The sequence below is a fragment of the Chiloscyllium punctatum genome, chromosome 1, assembly GCF_047496795.1.
Source record: "Chiloscyllium punctatum isolate Juve2018m chromosome 1, sChiPun1.3, whole genome shotgun sequence".
Taxonomy (NCBI): domain Eukaryota; kingdom Metazoa; phylum Chordata; class Chondrichthyes; order Orectolobiformes; family Hemiscylliidae; genus Chiloscyllium; species Chiloscyllium punctatum.
The window spans coordinates 50,020,993-50,042,715 of NC_092739.1; the positions used below are offsets into that span (position 1 = coordinate 50,020,993).

Genomic DNA, 21,723 nt, shown 5'->3' on the forward strand with positions numbered 1-21,723 from the left:
GCCCTGATTTACAAACAATCCAAGATTATGTTTTCCAGGATTTTTCTGCAGCCGTGATCTGCAAGAGGACATCCTTTGATGAGGTGAAAAAGAGATTGAGGGATCTTGGTATTCAGTACTCCATAAGGTACCCAGCGACGTTCCGTTTCAACCATGGAGGTATTTGTGTGCTTATTTGATTCATCAGAAAAAGCAAAAACCTGTCTGGACACTTTAAAATAGACCGAATGGTCCAAAGAACATGAACAATGATTTTTTTTTCTTTTCTTCCCCTTTTTTCTTGTGCACTTCTCTTTTTTATTATAGAAAATGTTGTTTTTTTTTCCAGTGTTAATCGAGGTCAATGTATGGTTGGGGATGGGAGGAATGCCCACTTTCAACTTCTTTGTTCATAATACCTGTTCTTTTTATCCGTTGCCTGAGTCTGGGATACTGCTCAAGCTAGAAGGAGCTACAGGAGGTGTATGTGGGTAGTGCAAGCGCTTCCTGAGGGCAGGATGTACAGTTTCCCATCAAGTGTTTTTTCTATTTTGTATTTGGTTTAGTTTGTTGGTTTTTAATAGATGCAGTTTTTGAAAGTTCCGTTAATGTAGTTTTAGTGTGTGTATTTTCTAGGCTCAATGAGTCTCTATTTATTTACACTCGGTATGTAGGGAGTAGGGTTTTTCCTCTCAAGGGTTGTTATAGAGGGATATGGCTAATAGTCTTCTTAAATAGTGCACCTGGAATATTCAGAGGAGTCACTCGCTGGTCAAGAGAAAAAATGTACTCCTGAGTCTCAGGAAGGAGAGGGTTGATATTGCCCTATTGCAGGAAACCCACCTTGATGATAAGGAACATCTAAAGTTCTAGTAGAGTGAGTTTCATCGGGTGTTCTTTTTGTCCTTTAACATTAAGGGCAGGGGAGTGGCTGTATTTGTTCAGAAGAAACTCCCATTTATTAGGTTACATTAAGGATGAGTATGGACGGTTCGGAATCCTTAAAGCCTTAATATGTGGTGAAGAGTATGACATTTTAAATGTCTACTGTCTCCCGGCACATCCCTTTAAATTCCTGACCAATGCACTCTCCAAATTGATTGCCCTGGGAATGTGGCTTATTATTATGGGGGAGATTTTAATCGTCTCCTGGACCCCACAGTGGATAGAATACCCAAACTCCAAACTATACCAGTTGGAACACTATGAGGACAAGTTGGCTAAGATGGAGTATTTTCTTTTAATAACCTGGACCTTCCAGGTGTGACCTCTGAACAGGCAATTCTTCTTAATGCCCCCTTTATAGTGGGCATTAAGATACAGGAGATGGTAAAACAGCTCCAAAGTAGGAAGCCACCCAGCCCTGATGATCACCTTAGTGAATTCCACAAAGAATTCATAAATATATTGTTAGGGACGATGCTGAACATGTACAATTTTTTGTACAGTCATGGCTGTCTCCCGCCATCCCCGAGACAGGCTAATACCTCTCTCATCCTCAAGAAAGGGAAGAGCCTGGAGGACTGTGTTTCATATAGGCCTGTCTCGCATTAAATTCAGACTTCAAAATTTTGTCTAAATCATTTGCATTAAGATTAGTGATGGTGTTGCCCTATATTATTAAGGAGGACCAGACGAGTTTTATAATGGGCTGCAGATCCTCCAACAATATTAGAAGATTACTGAATTTGGTCCAAGTTTGTCAGCAGCAATCAGTTCAGTGATGTCTTTTTATGCAGAGAAGGCATTCGATCAGGTAGAGAGGCAATATCTTTTTTACACTCTGGAATGGTTTGGTCCAGGTAAGGTCTTTGTCAGGTGGGTGGAGGTCCTGTATAGTGATTCTCTGGCTGCAGCTCTCACCAGTGGCGTAAGATCCAGTAATTTCAGTATCTGTAGGGACAGTCGGCAACGTTGTCCTCTCTCACCTCTTATCTTTACATTGGCGATTGAGCTGCTGGCAGAGGCTATCCATAGGGACCCTAACACAGCTGCATGAGAAGTGGGATCAAGGGCACATAAGATCACATTATATGCGGATGATGTTCTCCTCTTCTTATAAAACCAGTCAGTTTCTGTAACCTATTTTGGCTCTTTTTTGGGACAGAAGATCAATTTTGCAAAGTTGGAGGCGATGCCCATGAGGGATCTAAGGGGAATACCTGATATTGAAAGCAAATCACGATTTCCTTTTAAATGGTTGCAGGGGGGTTTTCTTTACTCAAGTATTTTTGTTACTCCCACTTTTGATCAGTTACTTAAAGTTAATTTTGTTCACTTGCTTGACAAGATTAAACAAGGTCTTCAAAGTTGGGATGCCCTTCCAATTCCCTGGCTCGGTCAAATAGCCCTGATTAAAATGAATATCCTTCCTTGTTTGCCATAGGAATGCTCCTTCTGATGTTTCCCAGGCAAACATTATGGAGATTTACTGGCTGGTTTAGTTCTTTGATTTGACATCACAGGCAGATCCTCATTAAGATCGCCAAATTACAACTAGCCCAAGGGCTGGTGGAGTAGACTTCCCGGATACTAAGAGATACCAACTGAGCTCCCTTATGTGTTTTGAGTGTGACTGGGCTTGTGGGGACTCGACATCAATATGGTTGGATATCGACACCTCCCAGGCAAAGTGCCCTCTTACTCATCTGCTGTTTATGGATAAGGTGAGGACAGTTACAAAATGCTGTCAGAATTCAGTTATTATTAATACTGTCAAAGCATGGAGGGCAATGCAGAAGAGGGAGGACAATTTATTGAAAACCTCTTTTCTCACCCCTCTAGTTGGTATGCTGGGATTCCGGGCAGGGATAATGGACCCTGGATTTAAACTTTGAGCTACTAGGGGAGTCTCTTGTCTGAGAGACTTGTTTGGGAGTGAAATCATGATGTCCTTTGACCAAATGAGCCACAAGTATGGATTGTCTGGCAGAGTCTTTTTTCATTTTCTCTAGGCTAGGGACATCATTCAAAAAAGGACTATGCTTTTGACCAACTTCTACAGATCCGATACAGAGAAGAGGGTGCTTCATGCCAAAAGCATTCATGCAATTAGTACTCTCTACTGCCTACTGGGGGGTAGTTGCTCAGATGATTTTGAGCAACTCCGTGAGGTTTGGGAGAAAGAGTTGGGAGTCGAGATCTCCTCTGAGACATGGGAGGACATTTGTGAGAACACGAGAAAGATCTCGATCTGTAACAGGACACACACCATGCAGTTGAAGATTCTTCACAGGGTTCATTTGGCTGCAGATCATCTTGGAAAATTTTAAAAGGGAGCATCTCCAATGTGCCCGAAGTGTAAATTAAGCATAGGTATCGTTTGTCATCATGGAGCGCTGTGGCAGGAGTAATAGAAAGGGTCTCGGGGACCAAAGTTAAGGTAGACCTTAACTTTTCCCGGGCTTGCCGAACTTACCTTGCTTAAATGTACATGGGAAAAAGTTTTTTTTTAAATCCTCACTTTGTGCAAGAGGAATGACATTCTGATGTGCTGGGTGTCTGAGAAACCCCTGGGCCTGTCAGGGTGGTGTAAGTTAATTATGGAACACATCCCTTTTGATTTTCTCACAAACATGGTGCACCAAAAAAAAATAAACATTTTTATAAGACACAGCAGCCTTTTTAGAATTACCTAGAAGCAGATTTGTCTGTCCTTTTAATTAAGGCCTTCATTTAGCCATGATGGTTTGGTTTAGTGAATTTGATGCGGAGAGGAAGAATTTCGAAAAAATGAGGGCGTTATAATTAATACGCTCAATGGTTGAGAGCTTCGGTTTTATTGCGCTGAGCGACTTTATTTATTTATTGATCTGTAGTGAGTATAGTTTTGATTTGGTCTGTAGAGTAGGGTAGTAGTTAGTTTATTGTTATTATAATTTATATTGTTATATTTTTGTAATTTTATAATTTTGTAAAGAAAAATTGCTCAATAAAAATATTTTAATTAAAACAGTATTTGGAACTTCTCTCTAGCCAGAAAATGAAATTCCAACATATAAATTCCAATTCCAAGAGGTAAATTTTTATCAAGCTTTACAACCCAATTTTTAAAATTAACATTTCCCGGCAGATTTTGCTTTACACTAGTACTGACAGTTTCTCATAAGGACATTACATTAACCATGCATGTTCCACACTGGTACAGGCATAGACTACATTTTCAAATCACCATGGATTCCCAAAATGCATACTAAATTCCAAACATTCCCAGATCTCAAGTTCCAGCGAATGAATACAAATATTCCACAAAATAACATCTAATTACCAACGCACAAAAGTACATTCAAAATAGACCTCAGAGTTAACACTTTGTTCAGGGAAAGCAGCACCAAAAGCTTAGGTTCTCTCTCTCCCTCGGTTTCTTTTTCCTTTTTGATTTTCTCAAAATTTTTGCCAATCGTTTTATGCAATAACAATTAAATGTGCCATTAAGTGGAAATGGCTTCTTAGTTCTTTGTGTCCATTTCACCCATTTGTCGACAAGTATTTTGTTTCATAATCAGGGCCGTAATGGACATACCTATGTAACAAAGGTATTCCCTTCTGAGGGTGCGCCCCATGGGAGACGTTGCTCCGCATTCTGTTGACAGCTGTCTCATATGCACACATTATCACAATTGTGCAATCATTCAAACTGGATGTCTATTTTTGTTAGTAAATCTAATGTAGTAGTCAAATGGTGGGGTCCCAGACCCCATCGGTAGACTAAAAGTAGTTTAAATCTCGTACCTGACTTTGGGCTTCAAATTTTCATTATCTCATAATGGTTGACTTATCTCCCAGCATCCCAGACCCTGTGGGCAGACCCTAGGTCCTTTAAACTCGCAGCTACATTTGTATAGCCGAATCTAGGTTCCCAGACCCTGCAGATAGATTCTAAGTCCTTTAAACCCGTGCCCGCTTTTGGGGTCCAAACTCTTTCTTTTAAGGGAACTATAACCCCTTTACTCTGATTCCTGTAGGTGGGCTTGAAGCCCCTTATCTATTTCTTAGGGGTTCCTGACCCTTATCTCAAACTTTCATAGCACTCTGGAATTACATATTCACGCACACATTCAAATCTGTACTATCGTCACTCTTGATCGGGTTACCTCGGTCCTGGAATACAGGTCACAATGCCAGTTCTCACCAGTAACCAAACCAAAGGGATAAAAGTCCCTACCTTTTGTATGCAACAGATGATTTGTTTACCGGCAAAGTGCAGTGTCCAGACCCATGCCTCAAGCCAAAGGGTTAGCCATCTCAGTGGGATCTCCAAAAATTTTCGAGACCGACTGGGCTTTTCCAGCAATTTCTATTTTTATTATGATATTATCATTGCTTCGTAGCATATACCTGAGGATAAAAAGGTATACACCATCTTACCTTGGATCACAGAATCATGCTTCTTTGTTGTAAACTGACAGCTTAATATTAGCCCAGACATTGGAGTCTGATGGCTGTAATGTTTGCATAAAATAGTCAATTGTAATAATTCTGGTTGTATTTTTCAATATACATGCCTAACATCTTATGTTACAGGACATAACATAAGCATGGTCACATCAGGTAAAAACACCTGTTGGAGTCAAACTCACATCAAGTACTAGTTCAACAGGTAAATTATAATTGTGGTAAAATGGATGTGGGGTAGATTTAACCTTTGAGGGAGTTATAGACGAAAACATTTTGAATCCTTAAAATACAGAATTAATCATTCAGCTGAATACTATGAAAACAAATTCAACTTTTAATGAAATTAAAATTGCCAGTGAAGCATCTGACATATGGAGCAAGCAGTTTATAGGAAGTTTTCAACTAGGTTGCATCAATAAAGTCAACAATAAGGAAATAAAAACTAGTTTTAGTTTGCATGATTAAAAGTAGAAGCTTGCAGTAAAATTACATTTTCCCTACAATACATTTAAACATAGTAAAAGTACACCTTTGGAAATACTGATAGCTTTTTCAGTCTAGAAGCCATTCCTACAGATCAATCAACTTTCCTTAATATTCAGTCATTTGGCTTCTAGCCCTTACACAGAATTATTTCATTACACTATCAATCTGGTCACTTGGAATGCCATAATAAACTCACATACAACTCAGTGGTTAGCACTGCTGCCTCAAAGCGCCAGGGAACTGGGTTCATTTCCAGCCTCCGTTTGCACATTCTCCCAGTGTCTGCATGGGTTTCCTCCGGGTGCTCTGGTTTCCTTCCACACAGTTGTGCAGGTCAGATGAATTGGCCATGTTAAATTGCCCATATAGTGTTAGGTGCATTAGTCAGGGGTAAATATAGGGTAGGGGAATGGGTCTGGGTGGGTTGCTCTTCGGAAGTTCGGTATGGACTTGTTGGGCTGAAGGGCCTGTTTTCATACTGTAGGGAACCTAATCTAACCTAACAAATACATGCCTAATTTAATACTTTATACTAAAATGAGAAAAATCTCAACATATAAACATGAAGTAATTGCAACATGAATAGTAGGCGGTTATATGGCACTAACTCTATTCCAAAATTAGCCTTTTAACAGATTTAGTCTCCCCAAGACATCTGTAATGATTAAAAATATACAAATATTGGAGGATATATTAGTCTTGCAGACAGATAAAATGCCATCTCCTAGTTATAGCTAAGCTATTTTAATCAAATATTTACAATACAAGCAATGTCAACGCTATATACTGTGCTATAGATTGTAATTTATGTAGGGCTCAACATCATGCTGCTGACATGATATCTTAACAGGGATGAAGCTAATATATTCAACATGAAAGCAAATCCATGATTTGTGTGTAGGGAAATATTAATATTCAGAGGATAACTGAAATACCCAGAAAGTAAAATATTAATAGCTGCTCACTAATACATATCAACAGAGAAAGATTCCAGAAGCACTCCTAATAACTTTTACACTTTATGCTGATAAAGGTAATGCATAACTAAGATCTAAGTTAAACATAGTTATTGAATCTAAAGTATTTCAAACTAAAATTCTGTTAGTTCAGCTTACACTGATGTGGCAAAATATTGTGTCACCTGCAAAAAAAATGACAAGCAAAATTAACTTTATGCAAAGCATCAAATTGGATCTTAAAGCTCTCGAAATATTGAATTTCATAGCAAGGTACTTTAATTTTTTGCGTTTTGGAACTTTGTGTAATCTTTGCTTCACATTTACTTTTAACTATTTTCTCTAATGTCTTCAAGGTTAAGGCTACTACTTGTTCCCAATGCTCATCACCTGAAATTATTCTTGTTACCATTTTCTGCACCTCTCAATTATACCTATTTACCACAAAGTTGGAAATCAAAGTTGCATACAATATTTTAAGTGGAGTCTGACCAGTCCAATAGAAAGGATCAGCATAACTCAAGAGACTTAGTGTTCTGGCATTATACCTTCTATTCAATTTAATTACTTTGTATCTTTGTATTAATACAATTACTTCTCCATACAGTCTCAACCTACAAACATCCAGAATATTACTGCAGAAGTTTGTCAGTGTAGTGTCCTAGGCCCAACCATCTTCAGTTACTTCCAAGACATTCCCAACATCATAAGGTCAGAGCTGGGGATACTCACTGATAATTACACCATGTTCAGCACTATTCACTTTTCAGACACTGTGTCCGTATGGCTCAAGACCTGGTCAACATCCAGACTTGGGTTGATGAGTAGCAAGTAACATTCATGGCGCACAAGCAGCAGGCAAAGACCATCTTCAACAAGTGATAACTGAGTCGTCATCCTTGATGTTCAATGACAATACAATCACCAAATGTCTTACTACGAATGACCTGGGGGGGTTACCATTGACCAGAATTGCTCCAAGAGTGGGTTAGAAGCTAGGAATTCTATGGCAAGTTACTCATCTCATAATTCCTACTGTCTGTTCACCAACTATAAGACAACTCAGAAACGTGATGGAATACTCTCCACTTGCCCGGATAGGTGCAATTCCAACAACACTAAAAGAAGTTGATTATCATCCAGGACAAAACAGTGTGTCTGATTGGTACCCGAAGGATGAAATGCATTCACTCCCTTCACTACTGGATGCAGCAGAGTTAGTCAACAATGTTCATTCAACCGAATCTTCCATATCTGGAGCCTCTACCACCTAGAAGCACAATCGCAGTAGGTGTGTGGGAACACCATGCTTGAAAACTCTATGTTCCAAATTTGGAACTATATCACCATGCATTCCTTGTCACTGGATTAAAATCATGCAAATCCTTTTCAAACAGTACTAGGGCAATTCCTACATTTCAAAAATCTGCAATGGCTCAAGTAGTCAGTTCAGCAACACTTTCTCCGGAGAAATTAGGGATAGGGAATAAGTGCTGGTCTGGCCAGTGACAGGTTATAAGTACATTATCACACAAGCTCAAAATAACCAAATTTAGTCCTCTTTTAGTCTTTCACACATTGATAAAGCATCTAAATATTCCAATTAGTGGATTATTCATTTTCAAACTGTGCTGTCATAATTGTAACAAGGTCTAGTTAAAGGTAATTTAAATATTCACACTAAAATTAGAAATAATATATATGTTAATTTGGTGACCGTATGATTACATTAAAATACTGCTTAGTGCATATTCACCAATAAATAAACAAACCTTTTTGTTGAAAATAAAACTTATGAATTTTTTCAGTAAATGTAGGAGGTCATGAATTTCTTAATTATTATATATTGATACAAACCATTTTTGGAAAAATTGCAGCTCATTTTCAGTTAAAACACAGAATGTTATAGGTCAGTATACACCCTTTGACCCTCTATGTTGTGCCAACGTATGAAACCAATTGGATGCCATCTAACTTACACTATTCCATTCTCGTCCATACGCCTATCCAATGACCATTTTAATGCTCTCAAAGTTGGTGAGTCTGCTACTGCTGCAGGTAGTGCATTCCACTACTCTGAGTAAAGAAACTGCCTCTGACATCTGTCCTACAGCTTTAAATTGCAGGATAATAGATATGTCCCCTCATGCTAACCATCACCATCAAGGAAAAGGCTTTCACTGACCACTCTATCTAAACTTCTCATTATCTTATATGTCTCAGTCTTCTTATCTCTGACAAAAACAGCCTCAAGTCCTTCAGCTGTTCCTCATAAGACTTTCCCTCCATACCAAGCAACATCCTAGTAAACCTCCTCTGAACCCTTTCCAAAGCGTCCATATCCTTCCTATAATGTGGTGACCAGAACTGCATGCAATACTCCAAATGCGGCCGCACCAGAGCTTTGTACTGCTGCAGCATGTGTGGGCGGCACGATGGCACAGTGGTTAGCACTGCTTCCTCACAGCGCCTGAGACCCAGGTTCAATTCCCGCCTCTGGTGACTGTGTGTGGAGTTTGCACATTCTCCCAGTGTCTGCATGGGTTTCCTCCGGGTGCTCCGGTTTCCTCCCACAGTCCAAAGACGTGCAGGTCAGGTGAATTGGCCATGCTAAATTGCCCGTAGTGTTAGGTAAGGGGTAAATGTAGGGGTATAAGTGGGTTGCGCTTCGGCGGATCGGTGTAGACTTGTTGGGCCGAAGGGCCTGTTTCCACACTGTAATGTAATCTAATCTAATCTGAACATGACCTTATCGTTCTGAAACTCAATCCCTCTACCAATAAAAGCTAACATACCATATTAACAACCCTATCAACCTGGGTGGCAACTTTCAAGGATGTACCTGGACACCAAAATACCTCTGCTCTTCTACACTATGAAGGATCTTACCATTAGCCCAGTATTCTGCATTGCTGTAACTCCTTCCAAAGTGAATCACCTCACACTTTTCCACATTAAAGTCCATTTGCCACCTCTCAACCCAGCTCTGCAGCTTATCTGTGCCCCTCTGTAACCTACAACAGTCTTCACCACTATCCAGAACTCTATTGACCTTAGTGTCATCTACAAATTTACTAACCCATGCTCTATGTCCTCATCCAGGTCATTTATAAAAATGACAAACAGCAGTGGCCCCAAAACAAATCCTTGCTGTACACCACTAGGAACTGAACTCGAGGATGAATATTTCCCATCAACCACCACCCTATGTCTTCTTTCAGCTCGTCAATTTCTGTTCCAAACCACTAAATCACCTTCAATCCCATGTCTCTGTATTTTCTGCAATAGCCTACCATGGGGAACTTTATCATACGCTTTACTGAAATCCATATACACCACAACAACCACCTGACCCTCAACCATCTGTTTGGTCACCTTCTCAAAGAACTCTAAGGTTTGAGAGGCACGACCTACCCTTCACAGAACCATGTTGACTATCCCTAATCAACTTATTCCTTTCTATCTCATAACCCTTTGCAACACTTTACCCATAATTGAAGTAAGGTCCACTGGTCTATAATTACCAGAGTTGTCTCTACACCCCTTCTTAAACAAGGGAACAACATTTGCTATTCTCCAGTCTTCTGGCACTATATCTGTAGACAATGATGACATAAATATCAAAGCCAAAGGCTCTGCAATCTCCTCCCTGGCTTCCCAGAAAATCCTAGGATAAATTCCATCCAGCCCAGATGACTTATCTATTTTTACAATTCCCAGAATTGCTCACACCTCCTCCTTGTGAACCTCAATCTCGTCTAGTCTAGTGGCCTGTATCTCAGTATTCTCCTCGACAACACTGTCTTTTTCTAGTGCGAATACTGACAAAAAGTATTCATTTAGCACTTCCAATATCTCCTATGATTCCACACACAACTTCCCACTACTATCCTTGACTGGCCTTAATCTTATTCTAGTCATTCTTTTATTCCTGATATACTTATAGAAAGCCTTAGGGTTTCCTTGACCATATCCGCCAATGGCTTCTCATGTCTCCCCCTGGCTCTTCTTAGTTCTCTTTTTAGGTCTTTGCTGGCTAACTTGTAACTCTCAAGCACCCTAACGAGCCATCACATCTCATCCTAACAAAACCTTCTTTCTCTTGACAAGAGTTGCAATTTTTCACAACAAGCTGAATTCACACTCAATGCTAAACAAAATTACCAAAGAATTGTGGATGCTGGAAACCATAAACATTAACAAACTGCTAGAAAAGTTCAGCAGCTCTGGCAGCTTCTGTGGAGAGAAAGCTGAATTATATTTCCTTTCTCAGAAATGACCTTTCCTCAGAACTCTGAAGCCAAAATATTAACTTTGCTTTCTCTCCACAGATGCAACCAGACCAGCTGAGTTTTCAGCAATTTCTGCGTTTGCTCTACACTTAACCCTATCCAGGCCAACATGTACAGAGAAAAATACAGGAATACGTGGGAGATGTTTGTGAGGACTGATATCCGTGATCTCGTCAAGCTATTCATCCAGGTCAAAATGGATGTGTACAGAGACCAGTATCCGATAACTCCCCAACTCTCACTTAACTAGCTGGTTGTGCACAACCAGTGTCTTTACCTTGGCATCTCAACTCTGCAGGATACTTAATAGAATGAGGGGCTCATCAGATTCAGCTGGTGTTGTATGGAGATGCCAAATTTCTAAGTGCAAAAAGTCAGGATTGATGAAGCAGAAAATCTGAATAGGTTAGTAGGACAATGGCTCACAAGGCCAAGACCAGCAAGGTATGTGATATGTCCAGACATGATATTTAGTAAGACAACATGGCTAGCTATCTGTGAAAAGTCTGGACATACAAGGGATATCCTCTGTAGTTAGTTATGGAAAATAGCAGGCTCAGAATGGGTGTCATAACATGTCAGCAGATCACCTGCTGGTGTTCCACAAGCAAGACAGGAGGAAGACACTTATTTACAGCACGAATAGAAAACTAATTGATTAACAAGATAACAATTATTGCAGAATTGGGAAAAAGATTGAAAGCTATGTATTGCAGAGATCAATACAGGGTCCATTTTTGTTACTAATGTAGTTGATTTGGTCTTAAATAAATAGAGTTCATTATCAAAATTTACTGAAGACCCAAGAGAGGTGGTGATGACAAGGAAAGAAGGCTGATATGAATCTTCATAAGAATAGACACACTTGGAGGATAAGGAGAAAAACAAAATGTTCAATGAAAAGTCACTGAAGATCAAGGGATCAAATTAATTATTTCATTGAAAGCCCAGTTAAATAAATTAAATAAAGGTATTTTGAGTTTTATAAAGTGGGACAGAGAGTACAATGAAGACGTTATAAAGACATTTATTCACAACTTTGATTTGATCTCAGAAAAGTCATTAGTCCATATTTAGACTACTGTTACAGAAAAACATTGAACTCACGATGTGGAGAACAAGTTTACTACCACAGAGAAGAAAAAGTATAATCATAAGAAACAACATGAGCACCAAATGTTATCTCACGAAAGTAGAGGAGGCTAAGGCAACCTCAGCAAGATTTTTCAAATGATAAAATGTTTGTGAAAAAAGGGAAACAATGTTGTCTATTTAGAAGAAACAGTAGTAACAGAAGTTAAATTTAAGATATACAGATAAGTAGAATAAGGTGGGAGTTGAAGAAATTTATTATTCATGGAATGTATTGTCCCAAGAGCAGGGGACAAGAGAGCCAGCACAGACACAATGGCCCAAAAGACCCTCATTTTGTGCTGTCAACATCTATGAAAACAAACTGTTCATGCGTTTTTGAAGCCAAGTAGGATAACTGCTCAGTAATTCAGGACTCAGAATCTTTCCAGGTTTTGAAAATAGTTAAATCTGCTGTGGGAAAATTACCAGTAATCTGTTTTGAGTCTCTTGGTAAATCACACTCCATAAGGGGCAATTTTTCTGGGTTTTAAACTCCACAGATACTTGGCAGCTTTATGTAATGATGGTAGGTGTCTATCTAATTTCCTTTATTTTAGTTTGAAGAGGGATTACATCTCAGCCAACCTATGACAATATTTAGCAGTTCTGGGCAAAAAATGTAGAAGCAAACATTCAAAGGGTAACTGTACACATGGAGCTTTGTCTCTTTCCAAGCATCTGCAGACACTCCTCTCAGCTGAATCTTCTGAGGTTTAGTTATGTGTTGGATTTTATTTTGACATCCAAGTTGAAGTCTACTTTGTCCAATTATAGAGTCAGAGTCATACAGCACGGAAACAGACGCTTCACTCCAACCACTCCATGCCAAACATAATCCCAAACTAAACTAGTTCCACCTTCCTCCTCCTAGCCCATATCCCTCCAAAGCTTTCCTATTCATCTATCCATCCAAATACCTTTTAAATGTTATCATTGCACCTGCATCCACTACGTCCTCAGGATGTTCATTCCGCACTCAAACCACCCTGTATGTAAAGTATTTACCTCATGTCTTTTTTAAAAATCTCTCTCCCCTCACCTAAAAATATGATCCTATTCTTGAAAGTCCCCATCTTAGGGAAAAGACAGCTACCATCAACATTACCTTTACCTCACATTATTTTATAAACTTCAATCAGGCCACCTCTCAATCTCCTACACATCAGTGAAAAAGGTCCCAGCCTATTCAACAAACAGAGGCTTGATGTACTGCTTCAATGGCAATTGCTGAGAAGACTGCATTCATCTGGTCAAAACATGTGGCGCTGGAAAAGCACAACAGGTCAGGCGGCATCCGAGCAGCAGGAAAGTGGACGATTCAGGCATAAGCCCTTCATCAGGAATCCTGATAAAGGGCTTATGCCCAAAACATTGACTCTTCTGTTCCCTGGATGTTGCCTGACCTGCTGTGCTTTTCCAGCACCACACTTCTCGACTCTGACCCTCGAGCAGCTACAGTCCTCACTTTCTCTCTGTACTCATATGGTGTCAAAAGAGAACATCAGGCATCTTGACAATTTCAAAGAGCAATTTACAGCAAAAGTCATTTTCTGGGGAGGCTAATACCAGATATTGGGCATGCAAAGTCATTCTTCTACTTGTGGAAAGGGAGGTTCCAATTAAGGGAATGGTCCTAAAAAAATAAGTAAGAGAATTATCTGATGAAACATTAACATTGTAATAAGGAATCTTCTATAGTTATCATGTATATTACCTGGAACAGATTCTGTAGCAGGTCTGATTTCTTAGTGGGTACTAGAGCTACTTCCTACTTTTGACTTAAATTCTATTCATTAGAAAATCTGAGAGAAACTGGGAAACACAACATTTCTTATTCATGCAAAACTCAGCTGGGATGCCTCCATCAACATTCCAAAGATAACACTGCAACAAACTTACATTCTAAAACATTTCTATTCACATTTAAAAGAATTTGCATCATAATTACTTTTATTCCTTTTGGTGACATAACATAATGCCTGTGAATGAAGAAACAAAGGGCCTCAGTTAGTAAAATCAATATATCTTCACCCATTCAGAAGCACCAATGAAGCATTCAATTGTTTAACGACTTCAGGATTTTGGTTGTCTTCGCGCTATATAAAAGAATATTTTACAAGTTTAGTCATTGTGCAAAGAACTTCAAAATCAGTTCAAAAATTATCTTTTACTAATTTGAGCACAGGACCCATTATTGAGCTCTGTAGTCTAATTGAAAGCAAATTTGCTTGTATTTTCTTTGTCCCTAATCTTATATATCACCTTATAAAATCACTTAGAAGAAAGTGAAGGTTGCAGATGCTGGGGATCAGAGTCGAAAAGTGTGGTCACAATTTGACTCTTATAAAATCACTTATCCCACACCTCTTTGCTACAAAGGCACACTTCTTTCATAACTTAGAGGGCTGGGAGCACAGGTAAAATCAGTTTCAAAGCTCTTCCATATTTAAATACTGAAATCAACGTCTCCTATTTCTTGGCAATCAAAACTAGTGCAATCTGAGCAAAACGCTATAAATTTAAATCTCATTAATTCCTATAACTTAAATTGTTTTGAAAAGGTCGTCCACTATTTCATATAACTGTTAGTTACAAAGGCTATGGGGATTCCTAAATTTCTTCCAGCTTATTCTTACCTATTTATGCATTCTGCACCTATGTGTCATCTATATTTTTCCTGCTGGGTATACCACTTTACATTTCTCCGCATTAAATTTCATCTAGCATTGTTCTTATTCAACTCATTTCATAATTTTCAACTGCCTTCTCCGATTTCTCTGCCCCACCTGGTTTGGTATTATCCGTAAATCTCACTGCTCTGCATTGAATTTCTGAATCCAGGTCATTAGAAATAATTAGATCCAGCATCAAATCCTAAGGCACCGAATCCAGTTGTATCCTTCACAATGAATTTTAATTTCCAGCGAGAATTCCGTACTTCCTACCCCGTCGTTAGTTTTTAATTCATCCCTCAAGCTTGAGCTGAAAGAGTATTTTGCATGGAACTTTATCAAAAACAATTTTCTCCTTGCTGGTAGACCTATCATCTCCATTATTCATGTTTCACTGTCAAGTCACAAGCAATAAACAGAAACAATCCTTGAAACCAGATGGAAAAGTGAATGCATGTGACAGTGGAATAGCGAAGAAATCCACTGCTTTCCCTAAGGGCAGTTAAAGCTGACCCAGTGAAACAGTCTTATTTTTAAAAGGTAAAAATATTTAAAGCACGAAGGATGCTTCCTCCCTTTTAAAATTTAATCGCATAAATCTTGCATGCATTAACGAAAGCTCCTTTTGAAGTTCCAACGCCATTCCTTCAAGAAAGTGACAAGAAATATTTGAGACGCGGTGGTTGAACATAAAACGATTCCGTTACATTAAGTTTCCTTTTGCAAGACAAGGACAACAACCTAGAATAGAGATTATACGTTATATTATGGTCCATCGCTGTCAGACAAAGTAAGCGATTAACAAACAGAGATCGCGATCTAATCCCAGTTTCCCCGATCTCAAAGTTTAAAATTTTTTACCAGCGATCCGGGAATCATTGTTAATCCTTTAATATTTAAATACTTTAATTCCGTCGCACAAATCACTGCTTTAGAGTACAGCTTTGATTTACAAGGAAACAATTGCGAAGGTAAAAGACTTGCACAAAAATCGCCGGGATTTAAGTTTCTTTACCTCGGGCGATCGTCTCAATCTCACTTTGTTTCGCTCATTCAAACGACTTGCTCTTTCCGCAGCACTGTTGCTGCACGCAGCGAAAGCTGCTGCTGGCCGCTGCAGGATTACTTTTTAAACCCTCCCCCTTCATGAAGAAAGAAGATTTTAAAACCGCGCAGGCAGGACTCCTCCTGGAGAGCACTACTGCCCTCACGTGTTGCTCCAGTCAGAGCGGCCCGAGGGGGGGGGGGGGGCAGCTGCTGGTCGCTCGCGCTCCCGCCGGCCGTTGGTGAGACCGTTCGCGAGCCGCGAGCCGCGCGCCTGTCTGTGTCCCGCTGCCAGTGGCTGGCGTCATACGCCCCGCGAGGAGCGCCACTCTGGGGAGGGAAATCAAACAGCACAAGGCAGGACCCTCCATTTGTTGACCACAGAAGTGTGGGAAAACCATCCAGTAAAGCTGGCGTGAGAAGCAGATTTGTTACACTGCCATTAAGGCAAAGAGAATAAAGCAGCATTCATAGAGTTGAGAATGGGAAATGCAAAAAAGAATTTAAAAATCACACAAGAAATGGCAGCAGAAGAACATTGCCCAAAACATTTCATTTCAGAATTGAGCCAATTAGAAGACAGAATTGGATGCCATGGAGAACACAACTTTTGAGTTTTGCTTCCTGTTAGAAACAAAATTCAATAGAATCTAGACGAGACCACCAAAACTGGAAACGACAATTTATTACGAACTTGCAAGTAAGGGCTTCAATTGCATAAGCAAATGAGCAAATTAGAACTTAGGTTAGTGTATAGTTACACCCTTTGAGCTGAGTGAGGTCATCTCTCCAGACTGGAGAAAGTGAGAACTGCAGATGCTGGAGATCAGAGCTGAAAATGTGTTGCTGGAAAAGCGCAGCAGGTCAGGCAGCATCTGAGGAGCAGGAGAATCGACGTTTCAGGCATGAGCCCTTCTTCAGGAATGAGGAAGGTGTGCCAAGCAGGCTAAGATAAAAGGTACCTCCTTGTGGGAGCACAAGGTAGCGCCGATACAGTCATTGATATAGCGGAGGAAAAGGTGGGGGGTGGTGCCAGTGTAGCTGCGGAAGATGGACTGTTCCACATATCCTACGAAGAGGCAGGCATAGCTGGGGTCCATGCAGGTGCCCATGGCTACTCCTTTGGTTTGGAGGAAGTGGGAGGATTGGAAAGAGAAGTTGTTCAGAGTGAGGACCAGTTCAGTCAATCAAAGGAGGGTGTCAGTGGAAGGGTACTGGTTGGTACAGTGGGAAAGGAAGAAGCGGGGGGCTTTGAGTCCTTCGTGATGGGGGATGGAGGTGTACAGGGACTGGATGTCCATGGTGAAGATAAGGCGTTGGGGACCGGGGAAGCGAAAATCATGGAGGAGGTGGAGGGCGTGGGTGGTGTCCTGAACGTAGGTGGAGAGTTCTTGGATTAAGGGGGACAGGACCGTGTCGAGGTATGCAGAGATGAGTTCGGTGGGGCAGGAGCAGGCTGAGACAATGGTCGGCCGGGGCAGTCAGGTTTGTGGATTTTGGGCAGGAGGTAGAAACGGGCGGTGCGGGGTTGTGGGACAATGAGGTTGGAGGTGGTGGATGGGAGATCCCCATGGATGAACAGTTCAACCTTCCACCTCCTTCACCAACACCAACACCTTCTATGCCGACCTCAAATTTACCTGGACCGTCTCAGACTCCTCCCTCCCATTCCTAGATCTCTCCATTTCTATCTCAGGCGACCAAATCAACACGGACATTTACTATAAACCGACCAACTCCCACAGCTACCTAGACTACACCTCCTCCCACCCTTCCCCCTGTAAAAACGCTATCCCATATTCCCAATTCCTTCGTCTCCGCCGCATCTACTCCCAGGAGGACCAGTTCCAGTACCATACAACCCAGATGGCTTACTTCTTCAAAGACCACAATTACCCCCCAGACGTGATCGACGATGCTCTACACCGCATCTCCTCCACTTCCCGCTCCTCCGCCCTTGAGCCCCGCCCCTCCAACTGCAACCAGGACAGAACCCCACTTGTCCTCACCTACCACCCCACCAACCTCCATATACAGCGTATCATCCGTCGTTGTTTCCGCCACCTCCAAATGGACCCACCACCAGGGATATATTTCCCTCCCCTCTCCTATCAGCGTTCCAAAAAGACCACTCCCTCCGTGACACCCTCGTCAGGTCCACACCCCCCACCAACCCAACCTCTACTCCCGGTACCTTCCCCTGCAACCGCAAGAAATGCAAAACTTGCGCCCATACCTCCCCCCTTACTTCCCTCCAAGGCTCCAAGGGATCCTTCCATATCCACCACAAATTCATCTGCACCTCCACACACATCATTTATTGCATCCGCTGCACCTGATGTGGCCTCCTCTATATTGTGGAGACAGGCCGCCTACTTGTGGAACATTTCAGAGAACACCTCTGGGACACCCGGACCAACCAACCCAACCACCCCGTGGCTCAACACTTCAACTCCTCCCACTCCACCAAGGACATGCAGGTCCTTAGACTCCTCCATCGCCAGACCATAGCAACATGATGGCTGGAGGAAGAGCGCCTCATCTTCCGCCTAGGAACCCTCCAACCACAAGGAATGAACGCAGATTTCTCCAGTTTTCTCATTTCCCCTCCCCCCACCTTGTCTCAGCCAAATCCCTCAAACTCAGCACCACCTTCCTAACCTGCAATCTTCTTCCTGACCTCTCCGCCCCCACCCCAACTCCGGCCTATCACCCTCACCTTTACCTCCTTCCACCTATCGCATTTCCAACGCCCCTCCCCCAAGTCCCTCCTCCCTACCTTTTATCTTAGCCTGCTTGGCACGCCTTCCTCATTCCTGAAGAAGGGCTCATGCCCGAACCTTCGATTCTCCTGCTCCTTGGATGCTGCCTGACCTGCTGCGCTTTTCCAGCGACACATTTTCAGCTCATCTCTCCAGACTCCTAATTATCCAATCTCTCTTACTGTACCAGACCACTGCCAACTGCGCTCCACCCTTCCCCTTCGCCAGGTTGGCAACCTTCCTTTCTGTAAATGCTGACACATACATTTATTTTGTCAAGATCTGGTTTAACATTTTGTATCAATTCTGCTGGTACATTCCATCCTCGGACATTCCATTAACTTGTATCATTTTGTATAGCTCAAGCATTTCGGTTATCTCAGCTTTTTGCTGAAAGCATAATTTTACAAAAAGAACTTTTTGTTATAGTAGTTACACACCAAAGTTAGTATTGAATTAACCACAATTATACACTGAAAAGTCTCTAAATACCTGCAGGGTTAATAGTTCTCTTGCTGTACCCCTTTTCTGTATGCTTTTTCTATATCTGCAAAAACAACACTTTACCCCATTTCTAACACTTCCAAACTAGACAATAAATTACAAACTGAACAAGTTGGATGCAAGCTGATGTTATAGTTCATCAAGACATAAAATAAGTCACAGATACATTTGAAACAAAAAACAGGAATTGCTGGCAGTATGTGTGAAGAGAAATCAGAGTTAACATTTCGGGTCCAGTGACCCTTCCTCAGCATTGATAAACCAACGTTTTCCCAGGTTCTATATGCAGAAGATAGGTTGGAAAGAGGGCATAAGGAGTAAACAATAGGTGGGGAGAGAGCCCAAAGAGGGAGAACAACAGTTGAACAAAGAAATCAATAACAATCTGGCTAGAAGGGTGAATATCTGTTAATGGAGACTGTTAGTGGCAATAGGGAGTGTGTAATAACAAGCTATGTGATAACAAGACCCGGTGTATGGCATTGGGGATGAAGAGATGGGACAGTTCAGGCCCTCAAATGATTAAACTCGATATTGAGACCGGAGAGCTGCAGGGTCCCAAAGCGGAAAATGAGGTCTTGTTCTTCCAGCTTGCGCTGAGCTTTGCTGGAACACAATAGCAAGCCTGAGACAGACATGTTGGCTTGGGAACAGATGGTGCATTGAAGTGGCAGGCAACTGGAAGTTCAGGGACTTCTTTGCAGGCAGAATGCAGGTGTTTGTTTCCCCAGTGCTAGCTTAGTGCAAGCTGGAAGAACAACTCCTCGTTTTCCAGCAACATCTGTTTTTGTTTCTGATTTACAGTATCCACAGCTCTTTTCGGTTTTTTTCACAGATTTATTTTCTGAGGGTCAGCATGCTTTCGGGAATTATGTACAGTTTTTTTTCTGTGGACTGAAATCAGAAAAAAAGGATTGTTTTTAAAACCAAATGTTGTGGAAGGATTTGCTACATGTTGAAAAGCAAGAAGCAGTGAGGCAAGTTTAATTGTAAATAAATTGGCACAAAGATTGTATATAACATAACATTTGGCCAACTAAAGCAGGTAATGGGACTGTGAGGTGATGACCATTTGTCAATTACAAAGGTTTTCTGTGTGCCAAGAAGAAAGTGATTGGCTCCCCTGAAACTGACCAGCTTGTGGGTATGAATGAGCCTGCCAAAAGCCTTTGGACCTCCAGAAGGGAAGATGGTGTCCTTTTCCCTAGAGTAAAAAAGCACCTGTAGCCTGAAGAAGGCAAGTTTACTTTCACTCACCAATTGCTGTAAACTGTACGTTTAACCAATAAGCAGATTCTTTATATATTGTGAACCCTATATGTTGTGATGTCTCTTCTCCATGAACTTTCACTTGCTTACAGGAGTCACAGAGTGACTAATTTAGAACATATAAAGACTCTGCTTATTGGTCAAAAGTAAAACTTACAGCAATTGATTAAAATAAATTTGCCTTCTTTGGGCTACAGGATCTTTTTTACTCGAGGGAAACAACACCATCTTCCCTTCAGGAGGTCCAAAGGCTTTTTGGCGAGATCTTCATACCCATTTGGAATATTGTGAGCAGTTTTAGGCCTCTATCTATGGTAAGATGTGCTGGTATTGGAGGTTCACAAGAATGATCCCAGGGATGAAGGGTTTGTCATTTGAGTGGTGGAGGACTCTGGGTTTGTACTCAATGAAAGTTAGATGGATGAAGGGTGATCTTATTGAAACTTTACAGGATACTGAAATGTCTGGATAGAGTGGATGTGGAGAAGATATTTTCACTCATAGGAAACAAGGACCTGGGGGCACAGTGGCAATGTGAAGAGACAACCCTTTAGAACTGAGAATGAGGAAGAAGTTTTTCAGCCAAAGGAGGCTTAATCTGTGGAACTCATTGCTGCAGAGGTTTGTGGAGGCCAAGTCATTGAGTGTATTCAAGACAGAGATAGATAGGTTCTTGATTAGTAATCAGATCAAGGGTTACGGGTAGAAGGCAAGACAATGGGATTGAGAAACATTTCAGCCATGATCAAATAGCAGACTCAATGGGCTGAATGGCCTAATTCTGTTCCTAAATCTTATGCTTATGGTCTTACAGTCTATTTGTAATAAATAGTAATCCTGTTAAGTACAAAAAAAATTGGTCTGCACTTTCTGTTAACCTAGGTCTAAAAGACAATTAATTTGGGGTATTTTGTGTACCTTGATAAAATCATACACTTTTGTGATGATTCTGGAAATAGCAGGGCCTGATTTCCAGCATGCTACACCAGTAAAGCATAACAAATACTCTAACCTTAGAACAAATAAAATTCTTGAAAGAAAATTGTTTAATAGAAAGGCTTAGCATCAAGACAAACCCATAGATAATTTTAACAAATCTCTACAGATGGCTGGAGAGATTTGATAATGAAACTTTGAAAGCAGAATTCACAAGAGACTGTTGATGTTGGAATTCCTAATGAGTCATTGTTCAATTTATCACAGTACAAAGAAAAATTGACTCTGGAGA

At 40.9% G+C, this 21,723-nt stretch overlaps 1 protein-coding gene across 13 annotated transcripts in view; it reads right to left on the reverse strand.

Moving 5' to 3' along the window:
- The window catches only part of LOC140463132 (prominin-1-A-like), a 277,560-nt gene extending 261,379 nt beyond the window's left edge, over positions 1-16,181 (reverse strand). For 8 of the 13 annotated variants that reach the window (XR_011954683.1, XR_011954668.1, XR_011954656.1 and 5 more), the window contains exons 1-2: positions 6,059-7,003; positions 5,144-5,316 (exon numbers count right to left, since the gene is read on the reverse strand). The gene's annotated coding sequence lies outside the window, so the exon portion shown is untranslated. Of the gene's footprint in view, positions 1-5,143; positions 5,317-6,058; positions 8,501-15,931 lie in introns of those variants that run through there. The other 5 variants (XR_011954626.1, XR_011954624.1, XR_011954684.1 and 2 more) reach the window with 5 other exon arrangements.
- Positions 16,182-21,723: the final 5,542 nt, after the last annotated feature.